The sequence below is a fragment of the Sminthopsis crassicaudata genome, chromosome 1 (genome assembly GCF_048593235.1).
Source record: "Sminthopsis crassicaudata isolate SCR6 chromosome 1, ASM4859323v1, whole genome shotgun sequence".
NCBI classification, from domain to species: Eukaryota; Metazoa; Chordata; class Mammalia; order Dasyuromorphia; family Dasyuridae; genus Sminthopsis; species Sminthopsis crassicaudata.
The window spans coordinates 625825604-625843542 of NC_133617.1; the positions used below are offsets into that span (position 1 = coordinate 625825604).

The following is a 17939-nucleotide window of genomic DNA, read 5'->3' on the forward strand; positions in this document are numbered from 1 at the left end:
TTACAGTATTCCCATAGTTTCATTGAATGCTGTTTTTGCTCTGAGCTCTAAAGAATTATTTGGATGATGAGGGGAGTTCTCAGTAACAAAAAGTGTTTTGGAATTTAATCTGTATTTCAAAATCAACATTTTTTTTATCACAGGATGAGTGTATTGTTACAGTAACTGCCCATTGCTTAGAATAGATTTATTGAGTAAAGAGTGGAAGGAGAGAAGATAACTTGAGGGGAGAAGCAGGGTCAAGACCAGGCAAGAAGGCATAGACAGAAGTGGAGATTGAATATTTAGGCAATGTTCAAACTTGCCACAAAGGAAGAGGTGGAAAGAGAGTTCAGAAAATGAGACTTGGAATCTCTTTGAATCTGAGGCAGACGTAGTATTTGTCTTACAATCATTGTCTACTCAATACAGGTGATCTCTCCCTTCCAGCCCCAGAAATAAAAAACAAGGCACTTCTCCTAGAAATGCTGCCTCTGCAGAGTTTCTTAAGAGAAAAATAGTTTCCAGTGAAGAAGGGATCAGCCAGACTGGGACTGAACAGACCTGAAGGTATGTGGTGGGATGGGAGCGGGGGTGGTGGTGCAGGAAGGCTTTGCAGTTAGGACTAAGGAAGACCAAAAAGGGAAATAGAGAATAATTGTCACAGGCAATGACACAAAAGTACAACTATTGCTGTCTGGCTATTGCTCTGAGCCTAGGGACCACCTACCTTATATTTAGGTTTAAAGCATACTTCACAATACAGAGGAATAAGAGAAAGAAGATAATTGCTATTTCCCAGAGCAAGACTGCATTCTGAAACTGCCAATGGCTGGACATGAAAACTCAGAATCAGAGGGAGAAGTTTTCTGAGGGATACGAACATGTCTAATAACATCAATAAAGACAGTATCTACAGTAGTAACTAAGCAGAAGAGGACTATTAGACTCAGCAAATTAGGGTCCTCCCATTAGCAAACCATTGTGCTGTTAATTCTGCTTAGCTTATATCAACAATAATTTTACAATTTATATTGAGATTTTTTTTTTCTTTTGAATAGTCTTTCATAAAAATAGACTGGGTTCACATTGTTAGAATACAAGGCCTTGAGTTGAAAAGACCTGAATTCAAATTCAGCTTCAGACACTTACTACTAGAGTGACCTCAAGAAAGAAACTTAATCTCTGCTTGCCTCTGCTTTCTTAATTGTAAAGTAGCTAGAAAAATAGTATCTACCTTACAGATTTGGCATGATGATAATATTAATATAGTATTCACTTAATATAGTACCTAGCACATAGTAGGTGCCATGTAAATACTAGTTGTTATTGATATTATTGTTGCTATCGTTATTGTTGTTAAGTGTATGTATCACACATGATTATCTGTCTGTAAATAAGCTACACATTGTAAGTTTACATGTGCTGTAATCACTTTTACATATGCATACAAAAGTATTTGTTTATATGCATATGCATGTGTCTCCAATGCACATGTGCACAAGTACATGTAAGCTTATATATAAATATAAATTATATCCTCAGGAAGTTCTCAATAGGTTAATAGGAAAAAAATGAATTGATTATGTGCTGAGTATACAATGACTGCAATAATGTGTAATTGAGTCTCCTTTCCTTGTCAGGAGAAAAAAGTAAACTTCCAACATATTGGGTGAATCCTATATAGTGAACAGATTAGGTAGACATGGGCATATGGACAAGACCTTCACAGATTTGACTGACATATACCAGTCACAATCTCCATCACTAGAAAAAAACAAATAAACAATGAGGTGGGTATAATGACTAGAGTTTGGGGCTTGTAGTCAGCAGGACCTGGACTTCAAATCTGACCTCAGACACTTAACTTGGCTCTGTGACTCTAAACAAGTCACAAGTCCTATCTGCCTCAGTTTCTTCAACTGGAAAATGAAGGATTGTTGTGAAAATAAAATGAGATAACATTTGTAAATGTTCTATAAACCTTAAAATGCTATATCAAATCAATGAGGTCATAGAATATCCACTTGTATACACAAACACACATACTCATTCTAAAACCCTGCCTCTGTAACTGATATATATATATATATGTAGATATATACATGCATATATATATATGTGCACATATATGTATGTGTTATGTAGATTTAGTCCCACACATGTCTATACATACATATATATATATACATACATATATATATATATATATTACTGTGTATATATGTATATGTGATATGTGTCCTATCTGCACTGAACACACTTGTATCCACATTGCACATATGTGATTGTTTAAGATTCTCTTCTCAGTGTAATGGGACTTGGCTCTGGTTTTTAAAATAAATTTATTTTCTTGTCCTAGCTCCCAGGTTTTTATGCTGCTTAGGGGTGGTAGAGTATGACCAGAAATCTGAATGATCTAATAGCATGTGACTAATTCCATATCTCTGTATGTCCTTAGGTTGGTACTCACTATTGTTTCTTGCCATGTTGCCAGGGTCAATTTTAGTTTATTCTGACATCAAAATCCAACTGCTCAAATGCCTCTGTGTTATTTGGAACAGTCTGTTCCTGCTGCTCACATAGATCTTCTTGCACCAGCCAGTCTGCTTCCCCAGAGCTCCCACTGTAGCTTCAGTGGGTCTTTAGTGTTCTGTCCCCTACATTTATGAGAGAGCATTCATTACTTCTGTTTCTCAGAGGGTAGAAGTCTCCACTTGGACTACATGGCTTATGTGCATGCTTAACAACTTAAGGGACAGATGTGCCATGTGTTTTTCTGGATGTTAAAGTGGACATTTCAAAGATGATTTTGTCTGTTCCAGGGGCCATCATGTTGCTATTTTAGCTATTACTGTTCACCTGCATCTTTGCAGTCACTGCCCAGCTAATGCCCCAGCCAATTCTTGCCACTTTTTATAAAACTTGCTAGGGAAATAATGAGTGAAAAAGGAAATGGAATGCCAGATGGAATTGTTTTGTTTCCAAATGCTAAAAATTACTCCCCTCCGCATTTCTCCTCCCCCTACATTAAATATTCTCTGCACTCAAGTGGACTGGGGGAAAGGAGGAGATCTAAATTCATACTTAGTTCAGAAAATATATAGCAAGCTTTTACAAAAGCTGCTCATGAGAATTATGACTAGCAGAAACTGATGGAATTATCATTAGCCTCTTAATAGACAGCTAGATGGCACAATGGATAGAGTGCTGATCCTGGAGTCAAGAAGATCCTACTTCAAGAGTTCAAATTCAGTCACATGCACTTATTAGCCATGACTGTACAAGTCATTGGGCATTTTTGCCTATGTTTCCTCTTCTGTAAAATAAACTAGAGAAGTAAATAGCAAATCACCTCAGTATCTTTGCCAAGAAAACTCAAAATGAGACATGAAAAGATGTGACTAAAAGATAGGAAATTAACTTAATAGATAATTATTATAGAGGAGGAGAATGGATGATATTTGAAATATGGCTTTGAGTACTTTTGAAGCAATCCGGATGTATTATTAAAGGATTAATCAACAGCACCTCCCAATAAAACAACCAATCTAGCATGTCTAAATCTTTTTAGAGTTAACCTTGAAGTAGTCACCAATTTTCAAAAAAAAGTTATGTCCTAGCTACAGATCATTCTTCTGGGGAAATGTAGTAGTATATGGAACAATGCTGTGAGTTCATTTGTTCTGAACATAATCAGAAGGATTCACTTCTACACTTCCAGAGAAAACATCATTTAGAAATCCATACATTGAGGCAAGTCAATTTTATATATAATTTTTTAAGTACAGATGATTATCTTTGGTGTACCTATAAAAGTGTATATATATATATATATATATATATATACACACACACACACACACACACACACACACACACACACACACACACATTGTAAAATACATAGTCCATAGATCATGGATCCAAAGCTGAAAGGAACCCCAGAAGCCATTTACTTCAATTCCTCCATTTGAAAAGCTGAGGTTTTATTTCAATTTTTAACTTTTACTTACAAAAAAACAACTTTAGTACAAGAATTAGCTGGAGTACCAAACCTGGCCTGCCATTTGCCACAAACCAAGAATATATACATATACATATATACACATATACATATATACATATATATAATTACATTTTCCAACAAATTTTCCAACAAATCATAGTTATTTGCAAGTGGGAAAAATCTTTCTTAGTTCTCTGGATGTATAACAGTAGGCAATGATTGAATTTAAACCCTCCCTAATTTAGCTTATTGCTGAAGCAAGTTCATTAACATTTTTTGCTACCACTTTTGTTTCAGATCTCACAAAGGTTTTATATTAATCAACTTTACCTCTTATAGCAAACAGGAAGAAATGGTGATGGAAGGATTGAAGGGGGAAAATGATTATTTATTATATGGGAACAAATACCAACTTATCAGTTTTACATGATCAAATTTTTAAATTATCAAAAGCATAGTTCATCCTAAATCATATTATAACAAAAATATTTTTTATTATTTCAGAAAAAAATCCCAGTATATTTAGTTACTATGGGATATGTCAATAATTCAATTGATAAACATTTATTAATTGCCTATTACATTCTAGTCACTGTTCTGAGCTAGGAATACAAAAAAGAGGCAAAAGGCAATTCATGTCTCAAGGAACTTACAATCTAATGAGAGAGACAATGTATAAACAAACACATATGGGATAAATAGGAAAAGATTAAAAGATGTACTGAAATTAAGAAAGAGGAAGCTAAGGGATATAGTGGATAAAGCACTGGGCTTGGAATCAGAAAGATTCATCTTCGTGAGATCAAATCCCGCTTCATATAGTTGTATGACCCTGAGCAAGTCCCTTAATCCTGTTTGCCTTGGTTTTTTCATCTGTAAAATGAGCTGGAGAAAGAAATGGCAAACCACTTCAGCATCTTTGCCAAGATAACCCCATTTGCAAAGATTGGACATGACTAAAAACATTGACTAACAATGTGACAACAATTAGAATTAAGAGGGGTTGGGAAAAGTTTCTTGTAAAAGTGGAATTTTGGCTAAGACTTAAAGAAAGCTAAGAAGGTCAGTAGTCAGACTGGAAGAAGAGATATGGAGGCTAAAGAAATGCCTGGAATGGAGTGTCTTGTTCATGAAACAGCCAGGAGGCAAGTTCCTAAATCTATGGGTATTAGAGAGTAAGATGTAAGAAGATTGGAAACATAGGAGTTAGGTTATAAAAATCTTTGAAAGTCAAAGAAAGTATTTTGCATTTGATTTTTGAGACATTAGGAAGCCATGTTAGCTTATTCATTGGAGGAATGACATATTTTCATCTGTATTTTAGATGAATGGAGAATGGATTAGAAGGGAGAGACTTTAAGCAAGCAAATTCATCAGCAAAGAATTGAAATAATCATGATATGAAAGAGGTGATAAGAGTCTACTCTAGAGTCATAGAGTGTCAGAGGAGAGAAAGGGGTATTTTGGAGATATGTTGCAAAGGTTAAATCAATTCTCCTTAATAACAGCTTGGATATGGAGTAGTGAGAAATAGTAAGGAATCCAGGATGTCTTCTAGGTTGGTGAACATGAGGGACTGGGAAGTAGGTGTTGTCCTCTGCAGAAATAGGGAAGTTGGAGAAGAAGTTTAGGAGGAGAGTAATAAGTTTTATGTTGAATATATTGAGTTCAAGATGTTTACTGAATATCCGACTTGAGATATCTAAAAAGCATTTGAAGATGTGAGATTTGATAAACAGAGAGATGAATCAGGACAAATAGATATGGAAAAAAGTCAACATAAAGATGGCCATTAAATCTACAAGCTAATAAAATAATCAAGGGAAAGAAGATAGAGAAGATAGAATCCTGAGGAACACTTATGGTTGGAAGACATGATTTGGAAAACTGACAAATGAATCAGAGGGGCATTCAAATGGGTAAGTGTGTAGGTGGGGTGGGAAATCAAGACAGACTTAGCTGGGTGTGGTTAGTGATTTAAAAGGGGGACCAAGAATTCAAGACAGGAGGACAATATAGAGTTGGTATAGTTCACCAAGGAATCAAGAAGAGGAGAAGAGGAGGGAGGGAGAAGTTTGTGCAAGAGAGATGACATGGAAGAGAATTGAGGGGTCAAGGAATTAGAGGTCAAGGTGAGATTAGGTCAAGGCTATATAAGAAAAGACAGAGAGCTAGGTGAAAAGCCAATATGGTCAAATAAGGGGATTTCAGAATGCTTGGATATGGAGGTGGTACTTTTTTGAATGATGACAAGATTATCTTTATGGCTAAAGTGGGGTAGATGAACAGCCCATAGAAGATAGGTAGATTAAGAAACTGAATGATGATGGTATTTGAGAGAAACACTACATAAATTGAAGTCCTATAGTCTGTGGATTAGAATTGGAGAGGAGAGAAAAAATGCAAGCCAGATATCAAACTCATTGAGGAAGGGAAATTTCCAAAGACAACATCTACCAGGATTTTGATTGGGTGGTAGATATGAATCACTTGATTCTCAAAAGAAGGGAGGTTACTGAGTGATGGAGAAAAAAAAAGGAGAACCTGGAAGTAGAAATGGGGAGCATAGAATATTCCAACTCTCCCACCTCAACCAATGAGCCTTGGAGAATGAATAACATGTAATTTTTGGTACTTGAAGCAATTTCTATGTCTATTTCTATTCTTAAACAATTTCCATTTCTTTCACTTATTATCTAGATATGAAGATTGAGGACATCCTTCATATTAATTTTCCTATAATCTTTCTAATACTCAATCATGCCATTTCACTACTCCAAAATCTTCAGTGGCTCCATGACAATCTGCCTCCAATTTACTTTTCCTATTTCATATCATGCATTTCTTATATTCTAACCAAAGCGAACTGGTTTTGTTTTCCCATATACAATGTTCCATCCTCCAAGCCTGATTCCTTGCATAAACTTCCCTGTAGACTCTACATGTTCTCCTTCACCATCACTTCTTAGAATATATCACTTCATTTGAGGTTCAGTTCAAGGATCATCTTGAAATGGAGAACTGTTTTTAACTCTCTCAGTTGTTAGTCCCCCGATACCAAAATTACTTTACATTTATTTTGCATATATTTTATATCTAATTGATTGTATTCATGCTGTTTCCCATTAGTAGAATATACTGCAAAATTTTTGTGAGCAGGTACTATTTCATTTTCATTTTTTGTATCCCAGCAATTAGCTCAAAGCCTTATACTTAAAAGCTTTCTCATAATTACCTGCTGAATTGAAAAGTTGAATTTAATTGAATTGAAATAATTGAAATTTGTATTTTATCATTTGTAATCTTTTCTATTCTTGTCTGCCTACACATTCTCCCCCTTGACCATATTTGTGAAAGATTCAACTTCCATTCCTCTCTTTTTCTTTTTACTTGACCTTTCATATTAGGTTACTTAATCATTTGAAGTTTAATGTGGTATTTAGTACAAGACACTGGTTTAAGCCTATTTTCTTTTGTTCTCTTTTTAATTATGAACTAGATTACCAAGAAACAATCATTTCAATATAAAAAGAACAAAAAAGCAGGGCACGGTGACACACACCTCTAGTCTGCTTCTGGGAAGATTGAAGAAAATAGATGACTTAGGTTCTGGCTAACTCTGATATTTAATGCATTTTGTAGTTATTTTGAATGCAATTTATCTTTCAGACATTTATTTCCCATCTACTTCAGACCTAACCTCCCCATACTATTCCCTATCTTAATCTGTCTTCTCTATTATAATACCTCTGGAATCCCATTTTATCATTGAAACTTATCTTTATTTTCATCCTCTTTCATCTTGTACTCCTTTCATCTTCTTGCAATCATAGAAATTTACCTCTCTTCCAAAAGACTCTGCACCTTGGCCATCTTAACCAAAATTGAATATACCTTTTTATGAATCCTGACAAATTAGACTATGAGGAGAAGACATACTCCTTGATCCTCTTTACTTATTCAAGACCCCTCTACTGTCACCAATTTCCAGAAACTCTTTCTTTGACCTTGATTCTATCTATATCTATCTATTCATTCATCTATTTATCTCCCTTAGATCTATCATCTAATTATAGATAAAGAGAAATATATATATATATGTATGTTGATAAGTCTATACATATATGCTTATATTTTCTCTCTTCCCAAATTCTGATAATAGTTATCTATTATTCATAAGGCTATTCTTCCTCTTTTCTATAAAAATTTAGCACTTGACTAATAATATCCTTGTTCTCTCAGCTCACCATGTTCCTGGAGTCCAGTGCCCTATGCTTTACTCCACTTCAGCCATACTATTGATGATATCATTACTATGAGCTATATATCTATGATGTTAAAATCTACAAATTGCTATCATTCCTTTTCTTCCTTTGGCATATTATTGCAAATCAGGTGTTCTTAAATTTTTTTTTTTTGCTTCATGTACCCTTTTGGCAATCTGATAAAGTTTATGGGTCTATTTTAATGTTTTTGAATAATGATTTTAACCATTGGAAGAAATGTTAAATTTCATTCATCAAGGGGGCAGCTAGGTGGTGCAGTGGATAGAGCACCAGCCTTGAATTCAGGAGGACCTGAGTTCAAATCTGGTTTCAGACACTTAACATTTCCTAGCTGTGCGACCCTGGGCAAGTCACTTAACCCGAGCCTCAGGGGAAAAAAAAAAAAATTCATTCATCAACTAGTAAGAAAATTCTTATTCAAGTTCACAGATCTCCAAAAATCTATCTTTGTTTGTGAGCTCCAGGAGAAAAGCCTTTATTCTGGATTTCTGGGTGTGGAGCCTAGAGGGTAGAGGAACAATATAGCCAAACTCTATCAATATCCCACTCCAAGTGAATTTAAAATAATATTTCACTTGAATTCTAAAGCAGCAGAACCAACAAAAGGTTAGGATAAAATATTCTTCCAGCTCAATACTACTTGGGAATTCAGAAGAAGACATGTGACAGGGAAGTGGTGGCTGGCATGAAGCTCACTTGGTTGCAGCCTCAGTGTTAGGATTTGATTATAAAAACAACAGCAATAGCTTCAGGAGTTCTTAAGCCAGAGAATTAAGAGGACCAGACAACTTATCAAAAAGACATTAAGGGAAACCCAGTTCTAAAACTGTGTGCAGAACATGATGTTATTTGACAGTTCCATTATCTCTACCCACTTCTGAGTAACAATTCAAGAGCAGGAGAAGCATGAGAAAGCAGGAGCTTTGGATAGCAGGGTCACTTCTAGTCCTAAGGGAACAGGGGCAATATTGACTCTAATTTCAAGAGATCAAGGACCCTTTCTGAATAAGGATCAAGTACAGAACAGGAGAGAAGTGATCACACTCCTTTCTAGATAACACCACATGTTAAAGGGGGTGCAAAACTTCACTGATGAAGCAGGAAAAAAAAACAGAATTGGAACTATCAAAAAATGAATTTGAAATCTCACTAAAGAATGTAATTCATTAACAATTAGAATTGGACAAGCCAAATCTAAAGATTCCATGAGACATGAAGTCCAAAAAATGAAATGAAAGAATGATAAAAAAAAAATCAAAAGAATGAAAAAATTAAGAAAATATGATTATGCCATTGTCAAGAGAACTGACATGGAAAATAAATCCAGGAAAGAGAATTTTAAAATTATTGGACTATCTGGAAGCCATGGTCAAAGAAAAAGCACAGGGGGCAGATAGGTGGTGCAATGGATAGAGTACCAGCCTTGAATTCAGAAGGACCCAAGTTCAAATCTGGTTTCAGACACTTAACATTTCCTAGCTGTGTGACCCTGGGCAAGTCACTTAATCCCAGCCTCAAAAACAAAAACAAAAACAAAAACAAAACAAAACAAAACAAAAACAAAAATAAAAATAAAAAGCACAAAAATAATATTTCAAGAAATTATAAAGGAAAAACAATCTTCATATTCTAGAACAGGAGTAGAATAAAATTGAAGAATCCACTAATCACCACCTCAAAAAAAAAAAAAAAAAAAGAAAACCCAAATAAAAATTCCCAAGAATATAATAACCAAATTAGAAAGCACCTAAGTCAAAGAGAAAAACGTCAATCAGCCAGAAAGAAACCATTCAAATATTGTAGAGTTGGAAGATTTTTTTTTAAGGAATTTTATTTTAATTTCCTTACTATCTTATTTTTTATTTAAATATTTATTTAAATAAATAAATATTACTTTATGAATCATGTTGGGAGAGAAAAATCAGAACAAAAGGGAAAAATCATTGAAGAGGAAAAAAGCAGAAAAAAAGAAGTGAATATAGCATGTGTTGATTTACATTCAATCTCCATAGTTCTTTTGCTGGAAGCAGATGGCATTTTCTATCCAAAGTCTATTGGGATTGCCTTGGATCACTGAATCACTAAGAAGAACCAAGTATTTCATAGCTGATCATTATACGTTCTTGCTTTTATTATATACAATATATTCCAGGTTCTTAACATCAATTCATGTAAATCTTTCCATACCTTTCTAAAATCAGCATATTCATCATTTTTAAATAATAACATTCCATTACCTTCAAGAGCCACAACTTATCCAGCTATTTACAAATTGATGGGCATCTACTCATTTTCCAATGATTTCCTACCACAAAAAGAGCACACGTGAGTCCTTTTTCTCCTTTATGAATTCCTTGGGAATTAGAATAGGTCATGAGGAAATCAAATTATTACTCTTTGCAAATGATGTGATGGTATTTAGAGAACCCTAAAGAATCAACTAAAAAACTACTAGAAACAATTCACAACTTTAGCAAAATTGAAGGATATAAAATAAACCCACATAAATCATCAGCATTTTTATATATTACCAACAAAGTCTAACAGCAAGAGATACAAAAAGAAATTCCCTTCAAAATAACTGTTGATAGTATAAAATATTTGGGAATCTGCTAAGGGAAAGTCAGGAACTATATGAACACAATTACAGAACATTTTCCACACAAATAAATTCAGATCTAATCAGTTGGAAAATATCAAGTGCTCATTGGTAGGCTTAGTGAATATAATAAAAATGATAATACTACCTAAATTAATTTACTTACTTAGTTCCATACCAACTCCCAATAAATTATTTTAGAGAGCTAGAAAAAATAATAATAAAGTTCATCTAGAAGAACAAAAGGTCAAGAATTTCAAGGGAATTAATGGAAAAAATATTAGTGAAGTTGGCCTAGCTATGGCAAACCTAAAACTATATTATAAAGCAGCAGTCATTAAAACTATTTGGTACTGGCTAAGAAATAGAGTAGTCAATCAGTAGAATTGGTTAGGATCACAGGACAAAATCATCAGTAATTATAGCAATCTAGTATTTGAAAAAAACCAAATATCCCAGCTTTTGGGATAAGAACTCACTATTTGATAAAATATGCTAGGAAAATTAGAAACTAGTATGGAAGAAATTAGGGCTTAACCCACACCTAACACCACATACCAAGATAAGATTTAAATGGGTTGATGATTTAGACATAAAGAATGATATTATAAGCTAATTAGAAGAATGTAGGATAATTTGCCTCTCAGAAATGTGGAGAAGGAAGGAATCTGTGTCCAAAGAAGAACTGGAACTCATAATTGAACACCAGACAAATAATTTTGATTATATTAAGTTAAAATTTTTTGTACAAACAAAACTAATGTAGACAATATCAGAAGTGAAGCAATAAATTGGGAAATATTTTTTACATTTAAGGGTTCTGATAAAAGCCTCATTTCTAAAATATATTGAGAATTGACTCAAATTTATAAGAATTCAAGCCATTCTCCAGTTGATAAATGGTTGAAGGATATGAACAGACAATTTTCAGATGAAGAAATTGAAACCATTTCTAATCATATGAGAAAGTGCTCTAAATCATATTGATAAAAAAATGCAAATTAAGACAACTCTAAGATACTACTATCACCCACTCAAATTGACTAAGATGAAAGGAAAAAATAATGACAAATGTTGGAAAGTATGTAGGAAGACTAGTACATTAATACATTGTTGGTGGAACTGTAAATGGAGAGCAATTTGGAACTATGTTCAAAAAATTATCAAACTGTGCAAACTGTTTGATCCAGCAGTGTTTTTATTGGGCCTATATCCCAGAGAGATCTTAAAGGAAGGAAAGGAATCCACCTGTGCAAAAATGTTTGTGGCAGCCATTTTCTTAGTGGCAAGAAAATGGAAACTGAGTGGATGCCTATCTGTTAAAAAATGGCTGAATAAGTTATGGTATATGAATGTTATGGAATATTATTGTTCTGTAAAAAATGATCAACAAGATGATTTTAGAGAGGTCTGGAGAGACTTACAGGAACTGATGCTTAGTGAAATGAGCAGAACCAGGAGATCATTGTATACAGCAACAAAAATATTATATAATGATCAATTCTGATCAATTCAATAATGAGATGCCGATGCCAGTTCCAATGACATTGTGATGAAGAGAGCCATTGACACTCAGCGAGAGGACTGTGGGAACTGAATGTGAACCACAGCATAACATTCTCACTTTTTTGTTGTTGTTTACTTGCATTTTGTTTTCTTACTCATTTACTTTCTCTTTTTTATCTGATTTTTCTTGTGCAGCAAGAGAAGTATATAAATATGTTAATACATATTGGATTTAACATATATTTTAACATGTTTAACAGATATTAGATTGCTAACTACCTAGGGGAATGGGGTGGGAGGAAATCTGAAACACAAGGCTATGTAAGGGTCAATGTTGTCAAATTATCTGTGCGTAGGTTTTAAAAGTAAGAAGCTTTAAAAAAATAAATTAAAAAATAAACTTCCAAGGGAAAAAATGAATTCTTTGGGATATGCACAGTTTTATAGTCCTTTGGGCCTAATTTCAAATTGCTTTCTAGAATGATTAGATCATTTCACAGCTCCATCTAATAATGCATTAGTGTGCCCGTTTTCTCCTATTCCCTCTTGCTGTTTTTCATTATCTTTTCCTGTCACCTTAGCCAATCTGAGAAGTATGAGGTGGTACCTCAAAGTTGTTTTAATTTGCATTTCTCTAATCAATATTTTGATTAGAGCAATGATTTAGAGCATTTTACCATATGACTATAGATGGCTGAGAGATGGACCTTTAAGCAAATAAACATGTGTTAAACATTCCAGATAAAAAAGACAGTGAAAAATGGAAATTTTTATTTTCAAATGTAAAACTCAAGAGAAACATAAAAAGAACATGAAAAAGAAATCAAAAGAGAGTTTACATTCATATATGAAAAATGATATATGTAACTCTTAAAAACTTTATTATTATTAATGCAGTTGGAAGGACTCCACATAGAAGGCATGAAAGTGAGTGTACTATATTAAAATGACCTAAACATGAATGTGAAAAAGAGGAATTGTTAGGATTACCAGGTGAGAACTCAGGTTGTCTGGACAATTACAAGGTGAGAACTCAGGTTGACTTGACAGTTCTCTGGCTCAGACCTTTGGTTTGGGCCTTTAAAGGGAGTTTACACCTTAGGAATTCTAAGAGGAGCAAGTTCATTGGTTGGAGTACTCCTTCCCAGAAGCCCTTGCATTATCCCATGCCCATTCTCTGGGAGGATAAAAGAGGACAGCACTCCAGAGATAGAAGAAGTCTCTGTGCTATGTCAGGCTTGACGCGGCTCTCTGCAGGAAGGGAAGTCACTTCTTTGGACAAGAGTTAATGGCAACTGTCTGGAGACAAGGGCTCTCTACAGGAAGAAGAATCTGTCCGAGAGATTTAAGTTGACACAGCAGATCTCCTCCCAGAGAGTGATCAGCAGCTTCTGGAGACGACAGCACATTACAATTGGCGCCCAACGTGGGGCAAGGACTTTTCCTTATCCTGACAAGGACTTATTCTGAGCCCTTCAGAGGAGCTAGCCCAGACCTTCGCAATTTGGTGCCTGAACAGTGACAGACACGGTCCTGATTCCAGTGGCTTTCCCATCCAGATCTCAATCTCTCTGACCCAGAACTGTGAGTAACGAGGAAACTTTGTTAAAGATTAAGTCAGCGTGCTAATAGATAAATAAGGAACTTAACTTGTTAAGGGCTAAACCAGCAATCTCTTATAGCTGAAATGGGGCAGATGTTAGCTAAAGACAATCCCTCGACCTCAGCCGACTCAGCCCCAGCCCCAGAGGCAGCCTCAGCTCCAGCCCCATTCAAGAGTGATACTATAGAGAGTATAATTAAGATAATTAAGAAGCAGAATTTACTTGTAACCTGGGTACAGATTGCTAAACTCTTGGCTGCATTAAGACGCACATCCCCTTGCTTCTTAGAGAAGAAAAGATAGATGTAGATAAATGGAAGCTAGTGGAATTTGAAATGAAAGAATTTCATGCAAAAAATGGGCCTCATTCAATTTCTGCAGAGGTATTTTATGTCTACAACATAGTTCAATTAGCCTTAAACTATCAAGCAAGTTGTAGGAGAAGGAAAAGTTTTTAAAATGAACAGAGGAGGAAGTATGAGGAAAACAGGAAAGATCAAGATCTTGCCCCAGAGCAAGAGGATTTAAATGAGGAATTAGGGTGTGATGACTCTAATTCTCTTGAAGAAGCTTCAACCCCACCTAGAGAGCAGATTATTAATGGGCCCACATCAACTCCACCTTCAGAGGTGGAGGAAGAAGGAGGAGGGGGAGAGGCAGAAACACAAACAAAATTGCCTGTGAAGCAGCCTAAGACTATGACAAGATTAGAAAAAGCATTGGTTAAAGCTAAGAGAGAAGGACAGGATATAAGTGATTTTATACATGCATATCCTGTGATTGAAGATATTGACTCTGTAGGTCAAAAAAGGAGAAGATATGCACCTTTAGATTTGAATAAAATTAAAGATTTGAAAAAAGGTTGTACCCTTTATGGGGCTACATCAGCTTATGTTAAAATAGTACTAGATAGTTTGTCTTATGAAGTCCTAACCCCGAATGATTGGAAATCCATAGCAAGGACATGCCTGGAACCTGGAGAAAATTTGCTATGGGTTGCAGAGTTTCATGAATTATGTAAAATTCAAGTCAGATGCAATTTGGAAATAGGAGTTAACACACAATTCACTTTTGAGCACTTAGCTGGTGAAGATCGGTATGGAGAGAATTCAGAACAGATTAATTATACCATGACAACATATGAGCAAATTGATAAGGCTGCAATAAAAGTTTGGGGTGTCCTCCCTGGACAGAAAGATCAAGGAGAGGCTTTTACTAAAATAGAGCAAGGTCCCAATGAACCTTTTGCAGATTTTGTGGGACATTTGCAAACTGCTGTCAAAAGAACTATTGGAGAAAATGCAGCTACAGAAATAATGACCAGATATCTGGCTAAGGACAATGCCAATGAGATTTGCAAAATAATTATATGGGAATTAGACAAAGATTCTCCTTTAGAAGAGATCATAAGACGATGTGCTACAGTGGGAACAAATGCTTTTTACACCCGGACAATGATGAACGTGGAAAGACAGGGTCCCTCCTGGGAAGGGACTTCTAGAGAAACTTGGCGATGTTTTCAATGTGGAAAAATTGGACATCTAAGAGCTCAGTGTAGGTATGGAGATAGAGTGAGAAGACAGGGTGAAAGAAGACCTAAAACCCTATGTCCAAAATGCATCAGAGGACTCCATTGGGCATCAGAGTGTAGAATAATTAAGGGAAATGGGATGAGGGGCCCAGGCCCAGGGCCCCAGGCAAAAAAGACTTGGGGCATGATAGCAGCTGATGTTGCACCCAAAGAGCCTTTAGAAGGTCAGGATTCTGATTTGATCAACCAGCAGAAAAGCAATCACATGGCAGAAAGGGATTACCTGATAAATCAGCCAAAAGGCAATCTGATGGAAGAAAGGGATTGAAATTAGGAAAAATAGAGTTGTGTGCAGTAGAGACTACTGAGATACTCCCTGGAGAAGTGAAATCTGTTCCTGTTGAGCCTATGGATCCTTTGCCTCCAGGCACAGTAGGCTTGACCATTTCACCTTCTGAGAGTGCCTACAAAACAGTGTCCATCCATGCACTGATGTGGGAAACTGGAGAACGTGTAGCTAATATCCCAGTCACTAACACAGGCAGACAATGTGTGATTTATCAACCAGGAGAAGTAGTAGCATCAGGCTTATTGTTATGTACCCCTAATAAGCAACCTGGTGATAGTCGCCTAGATTCTGACTCCAATGAACAAAATCCAGGAATATATTGGACAACAGCTGTGACAGCTGACCGACTTATGCTTACTATTTATATAAATGGAATACCATTTGAAGGATTGGTAGACACGGGTGCAGATCATACAGTTATTAGAGGTCACTGGCCAAAGATTAAGGCAGACACCTACATATCTGGGGTAGGAGGATCAATAGCAGCAGAAGTTAGTGCTAGGTCTTTGAGATGGATATTTGAATGAGAAACAGGAGTTTTTACTCCTTTTGTGGTTGAAAAAATCCCCATCCATCTGTGGGGAAGAGACATTTTACAGCAGATAGGATTACAAATAAGCACTTCGGCTTTTTAGGCAGGGCTGCTGTTGAAGGCCTACCTGCACTTTCACCTATTCCTATTCAGTGGAAGACTGATTCACCAGTGTGGGTGGAACAATGGCCCTTAAGAAGTGATAAAATTCAGGCCTTATTAGACATAGTGAATGAACAACTTGACCAAGGACACTTGCGGCCTTCTCTAAGTCCTTGGAATTCCCCAATATTTGTGGTGAAAAAGAAATCTGGGAAATGGAGGATGTTAACTGATCTAAGAAGAGTAAATGAACAGATGGAAACTATGAGAACTCTTCAGCCTGGACTTCCATCTCCAGACAGTTGCCGTGAGAAGTGAGCAAGTGAGAAAACATCCAGGTAAGATTTATATCTTGCATGTCCACTCACATAGTGGACTTCCAGGTCCTATTTTTGATGGAAATTCAAAGGCAGATAGCCTTCTAACCATGTTAGCCAGTAGTCCTTTATTTCAGGAAGCACAAGAATCTCATTCTAAATATCATCAGGCTGCCTGAGCTTTACGTTTACAATTTGGAATCACAAGAGAGGAAGCTAGGAGCATAGTAAAAAGCTGTACAGCTTGTCTTCCTTTCCACGCTCCTACACTCCCTCCAGGGAAAAATCCTTGTGGTTTGAGACCCAATGAAATCTGGCATATGGATATGACCCATTATAAATCTTTTGGTCGTCTATCTTTTATTCATGTCATGGTAGACACCTTTTCAGGATTCACATTTGCAATGCCAGCAGCAAAAGAGATAGCCCGAGTGGTCACTGAATTCCTTATACAAGCATTTGCAATTATGGGTGTGCCACAAGCAATAAAAACAGACAATGGACCTGCATACACATCCAAACATTTTACACACTTTTGTGCACAGTATAAGATTTTACATACCATGGGCATACCCTTTAATCCTCAAGGGCAGGCAATAGTAGAGAGAAGAAACAGAGATATTAAGACACTCCTCCAAAAACAAAAGAAAGGGGGAGCCACGGGTAACTCTAGAGAACTTCTAAATTTAGTTCTCTATGCCATTAATTTTCTAATTTTTGACAAAGATGCACTGGCTCTGGCAGACAGGTTTTATAACCCACCAGAAGGGCAGTGTCCAGTGCGAGCAGCAACACTGTCCTTAGATAATCGCCAAGTGATGTGGAGAGATCCAGAAAATGGTGAATGGAAGGGACCAGATAGGTTAACTACCTGGAGGAGAGGGTTTGCTTGTATTTCTTCAGCAGGAGAAGGAATCTGATGGGTGCCAACGAGTTGTATTCGCCTTGTCCATCAGAGAGAGACAGAAAAAGAGAAAGACCTCAAAACAAAGGAGAAAATCTAAGAAACATCTGACACTGAAAGAGCATGGCTAATAAGAAGACTGTTAAAGAACTTTAAAAACCAGCAGGAATCATTCGATTTCCTAACACAAGATGAGACTAATGGACAATGGACTTATGGACA

At 35.9% G+C, this 17939-nt stretch overlaps 1 protein-coding gene across 2 annotated transcripts in view; it reads left to right on the forward strand.

Moving 5' to 3' along the window:
* The first annotated feature begins 205 nt into the window (after nucleotides 1-205).
* The window catches only part of PRLR (prolactin receptor), a 380151-nt gene continuing 362417 nt past the window's right edge, over nucleotides 206-17939 (forward strand). For both annotated transcript variants that reach the window (XM_074282692.1, XM_074282695.1), the window contains exon 1: nucleotides 206-549. The gene's annotated coding sequence lies outside the window, so the exon portion shown is untranslated. The remainder of the gene's footprint in view (nucleotides 550-17939) is intronic.